Source organism: Buteo buteo, chromosome Z (genome assembly GCF_964188355.1).
Source record: "Buteo buteo chromosome Z, bButBut1.hap1.1, whole genome shotgun sequence".
Taxonomy (NCBI): domain Eukaryota; kingdom Metazoa; phylum Chordata; class Aves; order Accipitriformes; family Accipitridae; genus Buteo; species Buteo buteo.
This window is the reverse complement of record NC_134204.1, coordinates 36,972,663-36,993,208: the sequence shown is the minus strand read 5'-3', so window position 1 is coordinate 36,993,208 and position 20,546 is coordinate 36,972,663. Positions and strand designations below refer to the sequence as shown.

Here is a 20,546-nt window from a genome sequence, read left to right as displayed (position 1 = left end):
TTACATCTCTTTCTAATATCTAACTGTAATAGGACACAGTAAGGAATCAGTTAAGAATATCCCCTATTGAGCCAAGGAATTAGGATTCTTTGGGGTGTATTCTCATTTTGGTTTACTGAGATTTTGTTGCTCAGCAGTCATTAAATATGTTAAACTGAAAATCTGGGCCCCTTCAACTATGAATATCTCTTCTGTGTTTTCCATTAGTTTGTGCTTAGTTTCTTAGTTTTTTTCCCCTGAGATAAAAGTCTTTGAAGTTCGGTAGACAAATAATGATGGTTTAAACACTGTTATCGGTCATATAAGGAAATTACCTACTAGACAGTAGGAACAATCATTTTTATATATATATAGGTGTGACTGCAAACTTAGAAATTCATCCGTAATTGACATTGGCTTTACCAACTGAACATGAAGGAAAACACCAAAACCATTGCTTGCCTTTGGCAGCCATAATAGTCGCTTAGGTTTAGTAGTTGGCCATGTGGATCAGGTCATAACCCGTAACGTTGTTCATATGTTCATTTTCAGTACTTGTCAGGACGGCTCTGTTCTGCTGCATCATCTGCTGGCACATTGTGTTTGACTGGAATAAGCTTCAGGTAGAATTTTTCTACTAGCTTGCAGTTACGCACAATAAGCTAGCACCTTCATAAAAAGCACTGTCCTCTGCAGCCCAGGAGATAGCTCATGCCAATCATAATCTGAAGCACTTAAAGGTGATATTTTTAACTGCTAAATGTGTGGATTTCTTGTGAAATACATGTATTTACTTCTGGTAAAAAGCAAATATAAGTAGGATAAGAAGGTCCTTTTGACTCCCTACTGGGAGCAGCTGCTGTTAAGAGTGGGAGACAAGGACTCATCTCCATTGGGCATCTGCAACTTGTTTTTTTTTTTTCTTCTGACTCTGTCTAGAGCAAAGAAGAAAGGGAAGTGAGAATTCCTTTGGAAAGCCATATTTCACAACCATCTGTTAGGTGATAATATGTGTGTTCGCAGAGAATTAGCATGGTTGAATCCCATTGAGTGGAATGGCACAGATATAAGCTCAATGAAGCCTCACTATAAAAAGTGACAGTCCTTTGGAATGTAAGCAGTGTGATACTTTTTGTTCAATTTAATGTTCAACTTATGATAATTTAACTTCAGACTGTCTTTTATTAACTCTGCATTACATGGAAGTGTATTTATATATGAGAAAGTCCTTTGCATTGGCAGAGAGTGGTTTTTAAGGCCAAAGTAATTTTTTGTAATACTTGAAGCCCCATAGTGACAGAAGAGTGTATGACATAGCTGTAATAAACCTGCAAGTTGTGGAGCAGAGGACAAATGTTTACAAAATTAGAGTAGGACTCAGTGAACCTCAGTAAACTGAGAGTTGACTTCTGTGTGTTAGTCCAAATTCAAGAAACTGAAGAATCTGAACAGAGACAATGTTTAATGGCTTTGTCTTTCAAGAATGGTTGGTGAAGCTTTGGAATTTAAAAGAGGGACAAAATATGTGTGGCTGTGACAGATTTGGGGTTAAGTTGGTATGCATGGATGACAGAAATAATTATTATAGGGAAGGGGTTGGAGGAGTAGGGATTATGGTGATTGTAACAGAGTGGTGATTTGCCGTGACCCATGTCAGCTCTTTTTGTGAGAGCAGGCAGCAGGTTATGCCTAAGCATTCGCATTGATAAACCAAAGCAGAGCAGTCAGGAGGACTTTGTGTTTACTGGTCAAGACTTGAGACTTCCTCACTTAGAGAGAATGAGTGGGAAGCAGTGAGAGACGAGTGGAACAAGATGGGGAGAGAGAGGGAAGATCAGGGAATGAAGAATCTCAGACTTTCTCCTTAAAATGAACTCCTTTGTTGCTATAGAACTGTATCTGTGATTGTCTCATAGCCGCATTTGTGTCCATGACCTTTTTGGCATCTGTCTTCCTAATCTTACCTGGAAAGTAGTGAAAAAATCACTTTTCTCTGTGTGTTGGAACAACATGAAGGCTTTATAAAGGTTTTCCATTGCTACTGTTCATCATCTGTCTCCTGGTAAGCACTTCAATATTACAAGCTTGACGAATGTTGGCTTCATGTATTTGATACTGTTGAGTATCTTGAACAACAAGGTGGGCTGTTTGGATGTGACTGTCAACCCCTCAGGGATAGTCCTGCTACAAAACTGATAACTCATTGTAGCCCAGGTGTCTATGCTTTACCTGTGGTGCCAGATCAGTGTCACTTCAGGTGGGGTGGTTTTCCACTGTATTCCTGCAACTGGCCTTTGAGGCACCAGTGGTGGCATTTCCAAGGCAGACAGGAAAGGAGGAGGGAATAGCAATCATGCGGTGGAGGGTGCAAGGTGAAAAAGCTGAATCTGCAAGTAAATGGAGCATTGCCAACTTACTTAACTAGACCTGGACTACAACAAAAGTTTGGGAATGTCATGAAAAGGCTGTTGTATGAAGCATGTACTTAATTTAATTTCCTCTTATTTCAGTTGAAGGAAATTTGAGACTTTATTATTTAGACAATAGAATACTCAGTATACAATTGTTTGCTAAGGTCATAGATTAAAACTGGCTGTTGTAAAAAACCCAGAAGTATGTTTCAAGTAAAGGAATATATCATTAGATATGTGGAGGATTTGATCAGTGATTTGAGACATGTATAGCATTGCATCTATAAAATAAAATGTTCTGATGTGTTAAAATTCCCTCACAAAAGCCTCAATTCTAGAAAACTATATCTGAATAATATTACACCTGTAAAATTAAGGGATTGAATAGGTATGCATATCTGTGGGATAAGGTTTTTGCAGATGTTTTTTTCAGAGTAGGGATCATTATTTCTGCCAGCAGCTAACATATATATAATAATTGCAAAAGCACAGGTATTTGCCTAACTGTCCAGTTTCATGTGCTGTCTGAATGTATATGCAATCAAACTTGTGTACATAGCTCCCATAGCTTTACAGTTAATGTACATACTTTTGTTTTCAATGTAAAAAACAAATGTTGAGAGGCTAAGAGTTCATAGGTTATTAACTGAAAATAAAATTGACTTAGTTCTCTTAAATATATTAGAGGAACATTCTCTGCTGTGTCTTTGTTTTCTATAGGCAAAAATAAAATCTGCAAGCCCATTGGAGTTTTAAATACAATATAAATGTCATACATAATCATAACAAGTATGCAAAATGTTTTCAAATATTTGTATTGTATGGAAGCAATTACTGGCACTGACTGCATCACACACCCCTCATATGGGCTAAGGCCAAAAGAAATGAAGGTCTCTAAACAAAATTACTTTGTGTGGGTGGGAAGAGAGTGAGTTTTAACTTTTATTAGGGAGCAACATTGAGCTGTATTTTATTGCCAATCACATACTCTGTAACTCAAATAAATACTAAAAAAAATTGTTCCATGTCAGGCTTTTGTTACTTTTTCTTGTCCTTCTCTGTCGCAGGTCTTCCAAAGGAGACTCTTGCATTTTCATAGTAGAAGACTTTAAGGTATGGTGTGTACAAATGGAAATCTAGAAAGAATTTACTTCTCCATTTGCTGTGCAGCCATATCTATGGTTGCTGAGATACTACATAGCATTTTTTCTCAGCATGTTAATTTTACTTAGAGTAAACCAGCACTGCCTCCCATGCTTCCATTTCATATCTGTAAGTTACCGTGATTGATCTGCCAGGTGCTTTGTTCAATGGTGCATTTGCAATTCTGGATGTTCAGAGCAACCTTCTCTGGAATCCTGCTTTCTGACATTGGTGAAGCTGTCTGTAGCATATGGTTTGTACACATGGGGATGGAAACAAATACTCCATCTTGTCTTCTGCAGGTAGATGCTTATTTTCTTTCAAAGAAGTATGTTCTCATATGTTAGTGACTTTCACTTTCCTTGCATAGCTCCTTCCTCCACACTTAGGCTGTTGCTGATCTTTGTAAGCTTCTGATGCTTGCCGTGTTAGGAATGTCCCTTCGTACCCCTTGAGAAGCCTGAATGCCTCGCATGCATAAATCATGGCCACTTCTATGCCAGCTGGTCTAATGAAGGACATAGCCTTTTCTGACCATTTGTCTTTTTCCCTGTTTTAAAAGACTGTCTCTCCTTATGTCCTGGGCTCTTAGTAATGGCAGTTGTGCTACTTCATTGCACATACATAGAAAGAACGCCTCAGGAATCAAAACCAGAATATTTCAAAGTTGGAGGAGACTCTTCACTAATGCATACAGCCCCTTCTTAAAACTGGAACATCACTTCTCTGAGAAAATACTTTTTCAGGGTCTTTCCTGCTGTGACTTGTCACAGTGAAATGGTGGCATTTGGGAATTTCCCGCAAAAGACTAACTGTGATGGTCTTGCTTTTGTGGACATGCACTTGAGTCGTTATGCTGCCACTTCGTTACATTGTGTACTGTACGAAGCTCTGTACCAGCTGAATTCCAAATAAGGGAGAATACTTCACTGCAGAAGTTTAAAGGACATTGCTTAGTATTTGCTCCCTGATGTTTCATGGGGCAATGTAAGTTATATAATAAATCTCAATGTCACACTCATGATTTGTGAAAATCAGCTATTAGGAATTCACAGGCAAAATGTATTGTATGTTTTGGTCCATAGATTAGTAGAACAGCATCTGTGAATGCTGCTGCTGCAGGCAGAGATACTTTTGGAGGATAATGCTGTAGTGGTGTGTGTCATGAACATCATATGGCAGTAGGGACACATACAAGCAGCATGTTTAGAAAGTTTTGAATAAAATAGTCTTGGGACTATGGATTATGCAGCTGAGTACAAACTAGAAAGCTGAAAGGGCAGAGAAGCAGATGAATGCTTTTGTTAGGGCATGAGGTACATGGAGGAGATTGGGTTCAGATTATTTTACGCTAAAATGAGGCTTATATTGCACTATTTGTATGTGTATGGGCATTAGAAATGTATCTGTGGGTATAATATCATACTTTAGACAACACTTTTGTGGGTTTTACAATCATGGGAATCCCTGTAAGCCTGTAATTTAGTTACCTATCTCAAATTATCAGAAAGAATATAGAACAGTGTGGATAAAACAAAGAGTTCAAACCGTTGTCCTGCCCCCTCAAAATTCCTTCTGAGCTTCAGGGTGAATTCCAGTTAATAAAAAAAAGGCACTCCCTTTTGGCTGGAAAAGGGGAGGGGGGGGGGAGAGAGAGAGATGCTTTGTGGGTACATGTGTATGCACACACTTAGATACACACACACACACACACACACACACAGACTCACACACACATTGGTTAGGCAGATACTGGAGTAATGCCTCTGAATATCTCTGTTAATTTGGTTTGATGAACCAGCTATGCTTCCTGTAGGGTAAAACACTCATTCTTAATATTCTTAAAATAATATTTGTCACTCGCACAAGTAATTTGCATGTAAGTCATTTTTTAATGTAAATCTTTGCTGTATCCTTATTAGGTAGCTGAAGCATAATTCCCACTTTAGACACAGTTTAAAGTCACATCTTCAGAAGTGACTTGTAAATTTGGTTTCCTGATTTAGGACCTGTCAGGCTCTGATTACTCTAACCACTCACAGCTGTGACAGAAGTCAACTGGAACAGCAAATCAGTACCTATGAGCATTAAATCAGGCTCCCCAAAAATGAACCCCTGTAGGAGAGACTGTGTATTTTTCTCTGTGAAGAGGTTGTACGATATGTTATTAAATTGATCTGGATTAGAGTGTGGCACTGTTTATTTCTTGGTTTCTTAATTCACTAGACAAGGTACCTCACTGAAAATTTTCTCTGTTGCTTCCATGCATACCCATAATGTTCAGGCGTGTTCTTACTGTCTACAAACCATTTTAATTGCGTGCAGTTTCATGATCATGTTATGGCAAGTGTGGTTGGATTTGGAGTTAGTGTGGCTTTTCTTCTGTGCTCGCATAAGAGGGAGTGCCCACGGCAACTTTGTCTGTGAATGAAGCAGAAATTTGCTAGTTAAACAGTTTTACTTCCTATATGACTCATCAATTCTTTTTTTTTTTTTAAATTTAGTAGGGCAGTAGGGTAATTGGGTGTATGATATGTATTGGGGATAAATAAATTTTATACTAGTTACATTATACGTCGGCACACAAAATGTTAGTTCTTTGTCTACTTCCTTGGCTTAAAGTAAAATCTGGACCAGACTACAAAAAAGTGAAGTAACTGTAATAGTCTGTCTTTTTTTTAAGAGTCAGCTAATTCAGCTCTAAATGTTAATATCATGATTCTCTTTAGCATTCATAAAGATAAGGAGAAAAGTGTATGTAGTATTAATAGACTTTTTCGACTTTGTAAAAATCTGCTTGTCACCTCATCTGAGAAACTTTAAAAAATATGCACAGAAACTATTTTTATGGTTCTTTTTTTTTTTTTGAGTTAATAGATTTTTATGTCTGAGTGGGTAAATTTTCCAGCAACCATTACCACCTGACATTGTGTTACTGTTTCCAGTTTGTACTGACTTGTTGGTTGTCCTGCAGTCTTTCTGCATTACCTACTTACTGTGTCGTTGTAGTGAATTAATCACATGAATCACAGTGCTTAGTATATTTCTATCTTCCTTAAGCTTTTGTCATTCCTATTTTATAATTCAGTCCTTAGCAGCCTTCCTCTAACTGCAAGGTTTACTTCGTTCAGCCAAAGAAAATGAGACAAGGAAAGGTAGAGGAAACTTTCATAATTAAAAGTTTTATAAATAGATTTTATATAGATGCATATGTATATTTAAAGAGCTTGGCCAAATGATGACTTTGACAAAGATTTAACAAACCAGGATTGTGAAGTGTTCTGTAGGCTAACAGTTTTAATGGGTTTATCTTAGACAGTTCTTCAGTTGTGAAAGTGTCAGTTAATAATTTACCCATCCCAAGAGGCAGTGGAAGCAATCACACTCAGCAGCGAGGTACTCCGGGGCCTGTCGCGCTGTTGCAGCTCATCTTGACTATAGAAATGCGCCATTGAATGCGACATCAGCACTGTGTCTGCACTTTGACAAATGAAGTCTTGTAAGAGCTAAACAAGGCATGGGAAGTTTTAGAATGAGCAAATAGCTCTTCAGCTGATTTCTGCAGTAATGGATTACTGTAAATGTCCATCTGATGCACATCAGAGGGAACACAGGTTAAAATGAAGCGATTTGGGGCTTTTTGGTACTGTGTTTGGGGATGGGTTTTTTGGTGTTGTTTTTTTTTTAAAAAAACCAAACCCAGACCCTGAAACATAGAAAATGTTTCTAAAATCCAGAGGTACAGTTAGCAATGTTTGCATGGTATTTGGAAAGTAAATGTTCTGCTCTGATGATGCATTGCAAGGGCCGGAGTTTTCTACCAGAAATGTGAATGTTTAACATAAAAAAGCCCTGAAATATAGTACTTCTACCATCACCCTTTACCATGCAATTTGTTCAGATGCAGTTGTTAACATGAAATCGCAGTAGATTAAACACTATTTATGTGAATTTTATTCCAACATTTACTCATTGAATTATCCTGTACTACCAGGATGGTAAGTTTTGTAATTTGTTTTCCACTATATGAAGAATGTTTCTCCACAAATACTCATTTTTGCATGCATATTTTTTTATTAGACATTATGCCATTCTAAAGATTTACAGTTATTTAATAATGATTTATTATAGTAATTTATTCTGCCAGCTGTGGCACATTTTTACTGGAATTTGTAAATCAAATGTATATTGAAATTCGCTAGAAACATGCATTTCAGATTCTAATGAAATGTACTCCAAAATTGTTTTTAGAAGTGGGCAGCTATGTGAATGAACTGTAACTTTCAGTTTCTAGTGTTATATATAAGCTTTTCCTCCACCTGTTTTATTTACTTGCTAGTCTTGGATGTTTCACTTACTTTCTACAGGATTAGTGAATCTTGATGCTCCTGTGTGAAGCAAACAGCAACAAAACTGTAGAGTCATTGACTGTGTCCTCCAAGGCATGAGTATCAAATCATGCATTTGACCTGCAGTGATCAAGTCATGTTAAGGATTAGGAAGACAACCTGACAGCAGTTTCAGTGTGCTTCTAATTGCTGTCTCTGTGTTGTGATAGAAAGTGCATGTCTTGAATTTAGTGAGTCATAAGAGACACTGAGATAAATTAGTATTTGAGGTGATAGAAAAGGTGGGATGGGGGGGAGGCAGGGAGAAACCAACAGGTTTTTTACAATATTTTGTAAAACTTTTTCAATATTTTTTCAATAGTATTGTTTCATTTATGGCTTAACTACAAACTCTACAATTAGTTCATTTTAAAGCTCTGGTGAAGCATCATGCCAGTAACTTTCTTTGCAGTTTGTAGTCTGATACCTGCTATTCTTGGCTCTTTGAAAATCTGGCATGAGCTATGGGTGTGAAATACTCTGTAAAATTCCAGCTCAATGTATCAGTTTCCCAACAGTAAAAATCAAAATGAGATACTTCCTTTCTTCTATCTGTTGTCTCTCTTGATTATTCAGGCTATAAACCTTTCTAGACAGGAACTCTCTCTTCCTTTTGTTTGTACAGCACCTAGCACAGCTGGAGGAGGGAGACGGGCTGAGCTTGGTTTTAAGTCTCTTAGACTTTGTTTTAATACAAATAGGATGCAGCTAACAGCAATGGAGCCATCTCTCAGTTCTTGTGTAAATAATCCTGAGATAAATTGTCTTTTAGTGAAAATTCAAAATATCTCAGCTTCTTAGAGAGATTTATTTTGTGGGTTTGGTTCTGATCTCAAAAACAAAGCATCTGTTGCTTCATACCTTGTGAAAAATCAGCTGCTGTGCATGTGTACGCAAATATAGGATCCCAACTTGCCAGATAAGCAGCGATGCTTTCTTGTTTATCAAAGATCAGAAATAAACTTCAAATGAATTCAACACAACATGTAGAATACTGAAAGATTGCTTTTTGCATTTTTGTGATTATGATCTCTTTGTGACAATAAGTAAAATTGTCAGGACAGGATTCAAAAGAGAGAATGCATGAGGATTCAAAAGAGAGAATGCATGAGAAGTATAATATTTCTACATTAGTGTCTATGGATTTTAATTACTCTCTCTGAAATTATGAATGTGTTAGAAAAACAGATAAATGAAAAGTCAATTTAAGTACATTCACCTACAAAAAATCCAGTATAAAACATAATGGTAAGTCATTGATCGAGAAAAGTGCAGAAATTTATTCTTATTTCCTGTGTAGGGATGGGATGATTTTTATAATGTGAGTGCCGGAGCATTCATAGCAATATAGAAGCTGAGAGTTCAAGGTTCATTTCTTCAACAATTTTTTAAAAGATTAATTTTTTTCTTAAGAACTCTACATTATTTGACAGGAAACAGCTGATGTTTTCTGTGATGCTTTCTAGGTGTACTTTTCACCTCAATTACCTTTGTACAGTTACCTCTTCTGTTAAGTCAAGTGTATGACACTATATAGTCTTCCATGTGTTTACATTGATGCTTATCCTGTATTCCTTTTGAAAAGTGACCTGCAAAGCAAATAAACCTGCTTGTGCCCTGATTTTGCTTGGGTTGGCAGGTTTTTAGCTTTTCTCAATTCTTCTTGTATTAATCTTGTATGTGAGGAGGGAGTAAGAATATAGGAGAAGTTTTCATTGTTAAAATTTCTACATTGCTTTACTCTTTTAGTCTCTTTGATTTAAAACTCACTGAGATTTTTTTTCTTTAGAAGGCTCAATCCTAGAGGATCAGTCCTCTAGCAAAAGAGAAAAAAGGCTTTTTTTTTTTTTTTTTAAGTCAGATTTCTACCTCCATCCAAATGTGCTCCTAAGACAAATTTCATCTTTTAAGCAAAACAGGACATACCTTCCTTTCTTGTAGTTTTACTTAAGGTTCTAGTTTTTTTGCTTCTAAGACACCTTCAGAGTGACAAAAGAATATTATATTTTCAGGAGGTTAAAAATCTTTGTAGATACCCACCAGGTTTTGCTTTAGCTTGCTATTTTAACATCAGAGTGGAGTGGAACGCTTTTGTGCTATTTTAAACTTGTTGAGCTGTGTACCACCTTTTAAGAAATGCTTACTCAGTAGCTCATCATCAGACAAAATCTTAAAGCTTTTTGGATAGCAGCTTTGGACAACAGGGTCATAGACCACTGACATTCTCCCAGGTTATTTCCCACTTACAAAAATCCTTCCTTTTCATGAAGTGGAACGAGTGTTTTCTTATGATTGACTTTTAACATGTTCACAGGTATCCTGGAAGTGTGTTGAATGAAGGAGGATTGATAGTTACCATACTAGAATTATCCTGCTCTGTAATGGCTGTCTCTGTAGTTCTGTCTTCAGCATACAACCATCTAATTAAACCTAAACTAATACTTTGCAATGGGTTACTCTTTTTGCTGCTCAGTTTTGCTAATCTCAATTGAAGCTGGTGTTGGGAAAGGGAAGGAGAAAGGGTCTAACTGCTAGCATCCTAAGGGAGCTTGGTGGGTATCACTGATGCTCAGCCATACTGTTGCATTCCCCTGTCCTGGGTCTCCCTCCTCCTTCAGAGCATGCGCATAAATGAGAATGAATGCTCTTCAAGGAAGAGCTTTCTTCACCTCCCATCAGCCAACTCTGGGAGAAATCAGTTGATGTCCTTTCTTCACATTTTCCAAGTGATCATCTTGTTTGGGGGACTCTTTGCCTGTGGTTGAACCTTGCCTATGTTTCCAAGTATTTGGCATAAAGAAGAAAAAGCTCTCTTGCAAAACTGGCGAGTTTTTGAAGGGACATTTATGTACACCCACAAGAACTTGCAAGCCCAGTTTTCAGATTAAAAGTAGTAAGAAAAGTAATTTAATCTCAGGTAGTAAAATGTTTGTTCAGTAGCTGAAGCTTCTGTTTGGTATACAGTACACGTAAAGGGCTGAAACATCCACATCCCAGGGATAAAAAGGAATAACAGGCCTAGCCTTTTGTTTTAGGACCCATTAGTACAGAGTGGGAGGTCTTAAAAAATTTAGGCTGAAGTAACTTGGAGGTATCTGCCTTTCCTTATCTGGCTTCAGAAAGGTCTAAGGGTTGTGCTGCAGAGGACACACGGTATTTTAGTAAGGGGGAGGACATGTTAATTCTTCTCTGTTATACATGTAATAACATTACTAACGCTATTGAAGGTGTAGCGCAGGGCTTTCTTGCAAAGTGGTGGTTAAAACTGTCTTCATGCCTTTTAGCTGCAGGCCAAAGGGCAGAGGAGGGTCCTACCTATTGGGCTTAAGCAGCAAGGCTGTTATCTGGGACACTCTCCACTCCCCCTTTCTCCCATCCTTGAACAACCCCCCAACCCCACCCTTCAAAGGCTTAGTCTTCCCATAACAGATAGACTTGTAGATGTTTCTTCGGTGCCAGCCTTGTGAGTCTGTTGCAATTACTGTAAAAACAAAATCCAGTTTAGTCTTTAAATAGCACTTTCAAGGTCCCTGTGGGTCAACATGTCCCAAGTAGGCCATATGTGAAAGCCAAGGCAGGGACTGTCCATTGTGATTTTCCTTAAGAGCATATTTGCCCCTTTTCCCCCAACACTCCCATTCTCTCTTCAGTTGTGTGAATGGAGAGAACCCAAAAGTTTCGATTTCAGGTCTGGCTCCTGAAGAAAACCAGTGTGGTTCATTTGTGGGTTGGGAATAGGGGTTTGAATTGGCATAGACTTGTGGGTGCTTTGGGGCTGGAGCACACACAGCTGTGGGTTCCAGATGCTTGCTATCCTGTATTAATGTGGCTTGTCTGTGAAACCATAGCACCCGCAATACTATACAAAGGTCCACGCCTGTGGTGGTTTGGGAACTACTCCCATCGAGAGAAATCTCAGTTTTTAAAGTGAGTTAGAACAAATTTACAGACATCCAGCTCAGAAGGGCTTAGATAATGCGAGATTCTGCTTACGAGTTTCATTTTAACAGAGATTCAGACAGTATTATACATGAAAATTTCAGAATCTCCATAAACAGGATTTTGGTGTTTTGAAGATGAACCAAAGAAGTAAAAAGCTTATTTGGCCCGTAACGTCTTAATATTATAGGAGCTCAACCTGTTTATATCTCCTACATTGCTGGCATAACCAGTATGCAAATATCATAGAAATGTGCTTTCAGTGTTTATATGCAGTTAGTGTCTCTTCATCTACTATGGTAGCAACACAGAGAAAATCTTTTCTATGGGGTGGAAAAGAGAAATACATATCCTGATTTTCTTCCAAATGTGCTGAAATGTTCTCAGATGTATTTGTCTTTAAGAACTACATGTTTTCCACAGTTTTTGAAAAGGAGGCCAACTCTTTTTATTTTTTTCATGAAAGTGTGAATGAATTACTAATATTAAGAATATTTTTTCATTTTATAATGAAGTCACTTGTTAAAAAATTCACCCAAACTATTGTCTTACATATTAAATTTAAAAGAATAGGAAGTATTTTTAGATCGTTTTTTATTGTAAGCTCTGTCCCTGCAATCTTGTGATTTAATAAAGAAATGTCTTTGTATAGTATTTTTCACACAAACTTTATCTCCAAAACACTGTGCAGAGTTAATAAAATTAAAAAGTTTTTTTTCCTTTTTACTAGAAGTTAAGAGACATAGACATGAGAACAGAGACATATTGTTTCCAGATGAAGGCTGAAAATAGATGGAGAATGAGGGAGAGAAATGCAGCAGGGTGGTTCCAGATGGCAGGCATTGCAGAGGAGAAGGTTCTTGCAGCCATGTTGGCCAGAGTGTACAAAAGGACAAAAAAGGAGTCTAATGCCAAGCAGAGGAAACCGAAATATAATGAAAGTAATATTGCAGGAAATTTAGAAAAGATTTTTGAAATGAGTGTCCTTTTTTTTAACTGAGTGGAGAGCTGGATTTGCTTCTGTGCAGTGAGGATATTTCAGGTGAAAAGATGTTATAAAAATTGAATTTTACTGATGCTCTGTACTCAGCAGGTGAGCAGGTATCTTTTTTTTTGTATGTTTTCAAACAAAATAGTAGCTTGTAAGTATTTAAAAGTTTATTGAGTCTTATTGCACTTCTGAGTATCTTATAAATTATTTAATTGTCTGATGGATATGTGGCTACCTAACTATAGGGCATGAAATATGCACTGTTCCTCTAATACACTGGAGGGAGACCTGTTTATAAAGTATTTAGTATTGGTTTTATAATGCACTGTTGTCAACAGGAGACCACGAAGCTCAAAGATCAATCTCATTTTGGCCCACAGTATTAATGCTGCTTTATGAAACTCTGTGACAGGTCACTTAGACAACAGCTCTTAATGAAAGGACTTTGTGCCAGTGTGTGGTCGTGTGACTGTCTGTTAGTAAGGCATACTTTAGTTGCTGCCAAGGCTGCAGATGAATCTCTTTGTCCAAGTCCCTGAGGTGACTTTGTGGCTGCTGCTACTGCTGGCCAGGTGATGGAGCTCATCATTTCCCCGGTCCTCCAGAGAGAAGTGAGACAGAGACTGCTGAGTTCTTGCTAATGCAGCTTTTCCTAATTGTCCAGAGAGCTAGTAGGACACTGGGCAGTTCAGGCAATTCTCTGTACTGTGAATGAGTCAGTAATTAGAAAAACATAGCTACTCCTAATTCAGTCTTGCATTTGTGCATGAAGTGTCTTTTCAGCCACCTAAAATTCAGCTCTTCTATAAACCACCAGGATTTTTAGGTCAGTTTAGTTATTTAATTATGACAGACTTATGTTTTAGACACCAAATAATTGTTACGAGGAAGTGGCACAATAGATTATATTATCGAATAATTAGATCATAATCTTAGCCTACACTTAAACCCTTCAGGCTGTTGTGGGATCCAAAGACCTTGCTTGTTTGGGAGACAGTTTACTAAAAGGATGAGAATAATGAAATTAACTACCAGAGGATAAATCGCTTTATAAAGGTCTTGTACTAAAGTAGTGTCCAGCAGACATTTTCCACAGTTTTAGGATGTGTGTCAGAAGAACAGCAAAACTTGCTGAGTTTAATAGTATATTAAAAATATAAACCTTGCTTAACCCCAGATTATCAATAGCTGAAAGATGCTGTAATATAGTAGTACACCTGTATAATAGCATAGTGATAATCCGTGGATGTAAACATGTGTAAAGGTGGGATTTTTTTAGATCAAAGTGTTTGAATTATCTTTCTCAATGACTTACATAAATTGAGTTCTTGCATTGTTATTTTAGCAGTTGCCGTGAACTTGCTGTTTCTGTTGAATCCTGAACTTAAGTCTCAGCAGATACAACTGGTTTTGAAATATTTTATTTTAAAAGTGAAATACATTTATTTTTGTGTTATACATCTTCCTGTGTTATATGGCATGTCAGGTGCCCTCTGTCCTTTTAATCCCTTGTAAATCGAAACAGAATGTCTGAATCCCACTATTATTTCAGCAGTGGGCTGTACAGACATTTCATTAGATGCACAGTTTAAATCAAAGTCTCTTGGAGCTTGTATCTACTGTGCTTTTAATCAGATTCTCATACCTTAATGTGGTTATCTTCTACACTTTGGTATAAACAATTAAGTAATAAATAGATAGTTTTGTGTCAAAAAAAGACACTGACGCAAACACAGATATGAAATGAAGACTGGATGTGGAACTGTGCCACATGTGCAGAATGAGCTGCCCTGTTTACCTGTCTTAAGGGGTTTGCACCAAATTTTTGCTAGGCATGTAAAATTCTTCTGAGAAAAGTGTGAACTTTTTTAGTTTAGTGTATTATCCACATGTATGTAGTCGCTATTACTAGTTACATGGCATGCTGATGTGTAGAATACCTTTTAAACAGCAAGTAATTACTTAGAAAACTTAATGGACACAATCAACAAACTGTTGTTACTAGGCATTAGGTTGTGTGTTTTTATAAGGTTTTTATCAAGTTACTTGTTTTTATAACCTTCTCCATCCTCCATTTCACCTGCATTTTGTCATTTATATATGCATATCCACTGTAATCATGATTCTTTGATTCTCTCTGATTCACTTGTGTACTCCTCTGTTGTTGCGCAGGCAAATTAGTATATTTGACATATCTCCCTTACAAAGTAGGTCAAGAAACACAGATGTGATTTCCCCTGTAAAAAGGAGTTTCAGGTCACCTGAACTCCCAGTATTGGCTTGTTTAAATAAGAAACAAAAAAGCACAACAAAAGCAAAACAAGAAAACAAAAGTATATACTATTCATCACCTGCAGCTGATAAGAACTTTCCTCTAATTTGTGTAATATCCTCCATGTTCATATTCATCCCCCAAACCTGCAACTGGGCATCTCTGCCAACATTCACACTGTGATCATGTTAAACACTGAAGGACAGCATATATGGATGTCATTGTCTTGTCTGTGTACTTACTTTTTCTGTATTTTACTGTTCCTTTGTTTCTGTAACTTGTTAAAACACAGTGGCTGAGTGATTAAAATCGTGATGATCTCTGCTTGATGAGGTTTTTATCTGCAGGCAATAGGTCACAGTTTTCACCTTACTTTTTGCTAGCGTGTCACAGCGGTCTTTGTAAGGGTTTTGTGGTATGGGGTGCTGGTGCATAGTTTGGCAAAGATGTGATTAGGATCCGTTGCAGTGTGACAGCTTGCTAGGACCTGAATCTTTCAGAACAGGAATGTACACTTTCAGACTCATAATCAAAATTTTTATTTGAGGATAAAGGTCCTGTCACGTCACCTAATGTGTAATGGGAAAGAAATTAAATATCTGTCTAAAAAAAAGCATGAATAACCAACTTAGAGTAGCCTAGGGTTTGAAAATATGATTTTTAATTATAAGTGAAAACTTTACTGATGTTGAAAAGTTCTGCCATGCTTCAGTTGTCTGAAGATCTGGATACTGAGCACTTTTGACCTGAAAATTCTTCCATGAAAGAAAAAAAGTAAAACATAGATGTGGACACTCCAGAATCTGTGTGAATTAGGCACACACATTAAAGTGAAAAGCAGATTCCTAAATGCACAATACTTATAATAAGATAGAGAAGAAGAATTCAGCAAAGACATTTGGAACACAGGGGTCTAAAAAGTATTCAGTCTCATTGTTGCATGATGACATAATCAATCCTATGCCTTTTTTTTATAAGTCAGAAGTTACCTATTAAAACTCAGGCAAAAATGTTTTACAAAGTAAGGATGACAGGTTTCAGAGAAAATACAGTGCTGCCAAATTTTTTTTTCTTGAGGATATGGAAATGTGGGTAGATTATCTGTTCAGAGGAGGTTTCCTTTATTAATCCCCCCCTACTTTTTTTTTTTTTTCATTTTAGACATCTGTGAACATTTCATAGAGTCTAACAGATGTTGCAGAGTGAGTCCCTTATATAATTCTTAGGGAGCAGGGGATGATAAAGAATGACATTTCCGCAGTGGAATCACCACCTCTCTGAATATGACCATTGAGATGGCTTTGCATAATTTTCAAGTGTGAGATTCTATTCCTGATAGGACACAATTCAGAACTTTGCTGTTATCTGTGGATAAAGTGTAAATATTATCGTTACAGTCTCTGCTTACATATTATTGTAATGACAAATAGAAGAATTCTCTCTTACTTGGTAAAATATATACCTTTTTGGAGGCAGTATGGAATATTCAGTTACAAAATGTCTTTAAAACAACTCAATTATATAAGCTTGGTTGTTTCAGCACAAGCAAGGGCTGATTGTCATGTGATGTGGAGGACCATTTTCATTATTTTGGCAAGAACAGGGACAGTTTTGTCCCAGCAAGCTATTAGATGAATACCAGAATGTGTCACATGAAAAACCACTGATCTTTAACCCAGCTATCTACTTAACCAAGCCTAGAAATGAATACTGAATAAGGGAAGAGCAAAGGCCAGTTTACTGTCATTACAAATTAGAAAAACTGTTAACATCTGCAGCAAAATGAACTCTGGGAATTACAGGTACTATCCAGTAAGTCAGTTGAGGGTACAGAGATTTAGGAAAACTATGTATACACATATGAGATCACCAACTGTGTATGTCATGTGTATGTATCGTTACTATTGAAAATTGGAACATTTGCATAGAGACATAAAGATTTTCTGAATCTTCTCCCAGTACCTTTAATGAATCCTGAGAATGAACACCAAATATAAGGAATGCTCCTTTAAAATAATCGATGGATTGTTATCATTAAATAGAAACGTAAATACTAAATCAACAGAAATAATAAATCTATGCTCACTGTTTTATCTTTTTTTTTTCCCCAGGAGTAGTCTCAGGGACACTGCTGCATGTACAGTTAATATAAACATTTATACTGAACTCCTAGATGTTTGAAAAACAAATACTGTAAAGATCAGTAACATTTTAAAATTATCAGTTATGGGAATTGATGCTTACAGAAAAACACCATTCTTTCTTGCCCTGCTAGTAGAATCGCATTGTCTCCCTACAGTCTTGTTAGCTCATACTAACTGAAATGCAAATTCTTTTCAACTAATTGGACCTCGTTGAACGTACATGAACAGTACATAGTTATATGCATGTAGATTTTTTTTACTAAATTCCTCTGTAATTATTTTCTTGATTAATATCTAAAGCAGAGACGTGGAACAAAAATCTCTTTAAAGAGTTTACATATTATTGAACATTAAAAAGATAGTAACTGTTGCATGTTTTAACAGCTTAATTAATAATACAGAATAATTGGAACAAAAAGAAGAAAATATTTTTTCAATGTTTAGTCATTTTGAACTATTTGCATTAACCCTTTGACTGAACCAATTAACACTTAAATGATTAGAATAATGGAATTTAGAAAAAATAAGGTACGTTTGCATTATATAGCACATTCTGCTGGCTAGATTTTCTTATTGGCATCACCTGGGCTTTCTGTAATCACCTTTCCTATCCTTTCTTGCCAGATGGTGCATTTCTGTATCGGTAGTTTTAACAGGAGAGACAAAATCAACTATGTTGTATTTCTAAAAGATTCACAAAGCCACACATATAATGTAATTGTCTGTGATAGTAAGTAATAAGTATTAGTTAAAATGAAAAGAAAAAACTCTGAACCTCACATACAGTTCACAAAGCATTTAAAATTCTCAAAAACACAAGTAGACAACTGCAACTGCACTCTGTTTTAAGTTCCATTAGAACCTGGATTCTGTAGCCACCTCTTCTATTCAGCACCTGGGTATTCCCAGAAGCTGAAAATGTAAAATAATTTCATGGATCCTTTTATCTTTCAGCACAAATGCCATTGGATAGCAGTAAAATACTTGCAGAACACATTCCTGATCAAAAAACTATTGAAAATGAGATTTTTTTTTTAATGCTTTTAAAAGGATTTGTTTTAAATGCTGTTAGAGCCCTTACCTTCTCTATACTGTTTCTGATTCTCATATGAGTTAGCCAAGGAGGGGGGGGGGGGGGAGAAAAAATACTGTTCTACTCAGTTTGTGCCAAACTTGTATACTAACAAGAAGTTCCAGTGCTTCCCGCAGATGATTCAAAGAATATTTCTGCATCCAAAGGAATATAGCAATAAGCAGAGGGCAATAGATTACAAAGGGAAGGACTGACTGGGTTCTAAGCCTGGATTCTGATTATTACAATTTTTGCTAAATTTCATGTCAGTTTTGTTTCTTTTTTGTTTCTTCTTTTTTTCCCCCATATTGCTGTACAGTTAGAGGAGGCTTAATCTGCTACTATAGGAGGTGTACTTCTGTTGTATTTTTCCTGCAATGATTACTTTTTTCTCCTTAGTAACTACTACTTTTCATTTCCCTATTTGAAATTCAGTAATTATTTGTTTTCTTGATTTTATATGCTGGCATTATTGTGCCAGACAAGATGCTACATAGGCACTGTAAATTTAAGGATGACCCTAGCTGGACTGGAACTGCAGACTAAATTTTGTTTCTTTTCTGTCATGTTAGTTGGGGGGGGGGGGGGAGCAGGCAAGAATATTTCTTTCTTTAAAATGTTCTGAAGGTGTGATGTAGAAGTCAGGCATTTGACAATTAAATGATAGTCCTTCTTTGATACAGTGATCTGAGTGTGCTTAGATTTCATGTAGGGTTGTAGCATTCTGGTCAAGATTTCTGCTTGGGAAGACCAGATTTGGATGTATTAGCTAGTCAGCCTAATAACCCTGTACAGACTGTATTGATTTTCTAGGAGAGAGTTTATGAACTAAATAAACTTGGAGTTGGTGTCTTAATAAACTGCTTCTCTCAGTCTGTCACATTTCGTTACTGAGCTCTGCAGTTTAGGGGAAAAAAAGGCTAATTCTGTTACAGATTGTTCACAGCAGGGTCTCCAAATTAGCCCTTTGTTTTGTAATGCCACCTTGCTTGGGCTCGCTTTGAGCACATTTCTCAGTTTTACCCTAATGAGTTGCAACACTGATAATGTGGCTGATGATCTTTCATTGATTTCACTATCACTTGCTTGTCTGGTAATTGATCCGTTGCTGAGCCTCTAGTTAATTATATCGGCTTTGACATGGCCCGGTCCACCGGGAATTCCAAGTCTTGCAGAATAACAGTTTTAATAAAAGAGTCTATTACTGCAGGTGCTTGCTGCTGCATGCCAGTTGATTTTGTGTGTGTGTGTGTGTGTGTGTGTGTGTGCACGCGCGTGCGTGCGTGTGTGGATGCATGTGTGTGCGCGGGTGTTTTTATTCTCTGGGAAAAGAGAGGACTGCAGGACAGGAAAAAGAAGGGGGGGGTAAGAGGTGGAGATAAAGACAGCGAGTGAGAGCACGCAAGAGATGCAGAACGGAGAGGAGGAAGCTTGCTATTGACAGTGTCCTTAAGCCTCCCACAAATAACAGCCATTAGTGGGAAGGTCAGGAGCTGAGCACGCAGCTTGACTGAGGCACTGAGTGCCACTTCAGAAATGAAGAGGCTGGCAGATTTTGGAGGGAGTTTGAGGGGCTAATAGCTAGCTGTAAAGGTATAGCCAGTGTTGGCACAATTGACTCTTAAGTGTCATTCTCCCCTCCCCAGTAGAGAATATTTTTATTGACTGCAGGTGGACTTAATATATTTTAAGGCAAGAGTTCTTGGGGTTCTTGCTTGTTTCTTCTTGGATATTGAATTTGCTGCTTTTGAGACTTTTTTTTGTACTTAATGGTGCTGAACTGGAGGAAAGTTTAACAGAAAAGCTTTCAAGAGATGTAGGGTCTAGAGGGGAAGGCACATTTGTGTCAACATAGTGTACATCTTCTCATCTTTTCTCATTGCACACTAATGACACAGAGCTGCCACTGAAGCTCTCTTCTGTTTCTTTTGTTGTTTCAGAGAGTGAGGTTTATTGTTATTCCTGAGTTAAGAAAAAAGCAGTGAGTGGTACATTTGTCCTCCTAAATTTGTAGATTTTATTAGAAGATGAATGTTCCTTATGTTGGAAAGGATAGCTTTTTTTTTTTTTAATACTCTGGCCGTTTTTTATAAGATTGCATGAATTTTGTTTTACATTTATGAAGTTTGTTTGCAGAGTTATGATTTCTTGTCTGTATGTAAAGGATGAAGTGGGTAAGAGAATTTTTCAAGTAAGATTCACTTTAA

General features: G+C 37.0%; 1 protein-coding gene across 2 annotated transcripts in view; it reads left to right on the top strand.

The window, feature by feature from the left end:
- The window catches only part of BNC2 (basonuclin zinc finger protein 2), a 341,392-nt gene that overhangs the window by 73,212 nt on the left and 247,634 nt on the right, over positions 1–20,546 (top strand). The gene's annotated exons all lie outside the window — the stretch shown is intronic.